Raw genomic sequence first — 1,601 nt, forward strand, 5'->3', positions numbered from 1 at the left:
ACATATATTTTTTATAATACATCATCTCATTAATATATTAAAAATCATTCAATGCCTTCTTTCACTGAAAAGATATTGTACTCCATAAAAAATCAAAAAATACATTTCGAATTTCAATACCATTATTATACAGTTGTTCTATACAAACTGAAAATGCATTTAATCCTTCAGACTAAATATTATCATCTTCACGACTTAACAAATGTTAAAATCAGTATGTTTTTCAGTAATGGGTACAGCATCCAATGACAACTTCCTCCTATAAAAACAATAAAGTTCCGATATTAAATTATTGAACATAACACAAAATAATAAAATAGAAATTTTTACAGATCGTAAAGACCCTTACTTTATCCCAACTTCTATATTTTGAACACAGTTGGAATTATACGCGACTATGGTGACTTCCTTCGATATCCGCAGTATTTCGGTTAAATTTATGTCTAGTTCTTCCCCAGTTTAATACGCTATGAGATATCTAGGATTGCCGCTTTTTAATCTACAAATTTAATTTACATGTTTATTGATATACTATTGTATTTATCTATATATACCTTTAGATTAAGGAAACTTCTACAATCGTTAATGATTTGCCGTTCATCACCGTTTTATGTATGTGATAATTGTGTTCTTAATGTCTCGTGAAGCGGTTCGTACGTAAGCGGATTAATGGATCGCCAATCATAGAATCGTTCTATTAGATCTGCTTGCAAAATTTGTAGATTAGATTATCATAAATGACGGCGATATTTTGACGCGCAAATGAATAAGTCTTAGTTTCACGTTTCATATTTTTGTAATTCGCATGAAGAAGTAGATTATATTTACAATATTGATTTGATGCAGCAATTTCCGAAAAAATATGTTCATTATTAATAAAATATTATACTAGTGGATGGTAGAATGTGCAAACATTATAAAATTAAAAAATTCTATTTAAGAAATTTTATTCAATATATAATTCTAATCTTAAAATCAAGAGTTTTATAAAATCAATACTTTTAATTGAATGAACTCTTAAAACAGTGTGGATAAAAATATTTCGAATTATTATCCACAAGAATATTTGGATACCTTGTGTGTTACGTAACTGTAATTAACTATTTCAGTTTCATTCACGATAGTTTCACAAAATCCAAATATTTACTGCTGAAAACCTGCTGAAAATTTTTCAGCTGAATTAAATTTATTTCTTCAATATATTTATTGAATTTATTGTATATTGAAGATATACATAATTATATAATTACGATATAAATAATTTTACTGTAATATATAATTGACTAATTTATTAAGTACATCTAATGAATCTATTTCATTTCTTTTAAAAAAACCAATTCTTTCGCGCGCGATGCTTAGAAGTTAGAAAATCATCAAAGTATTAATCATAAAACTTTATCCCTAGGATATTGGCTTCTATTGATTATGATACGACGGGTTCGGAACATTTTACAATTTAATTACGGAATTGCCAACATTTAGGGGAAAAAATGAGCTAACCCAATTTCGGAATACACCCAATCATAAAACTTTATCTCTAGGATGGAAAATAAAAAGTGAAAATTTTTACCATTAAAATTAATAGAGAATATATATATATA

The sequence above is a fragment of the Atta colombica genome, unplaced genomic scaffold (genome assembly GCF_001594045.1).
Source record: "Atta colombica isolate Treedump-2 unplaced genomic scaffold, Acol1.0 scaffold104, whole genome shotgun sequence".
Classification (NCBI taxonomy): Eukaryota; Metazoa; Arthropoda; class Insecta; order Hymenoptera; family Formicidae; genus Atta; species Atta colombica.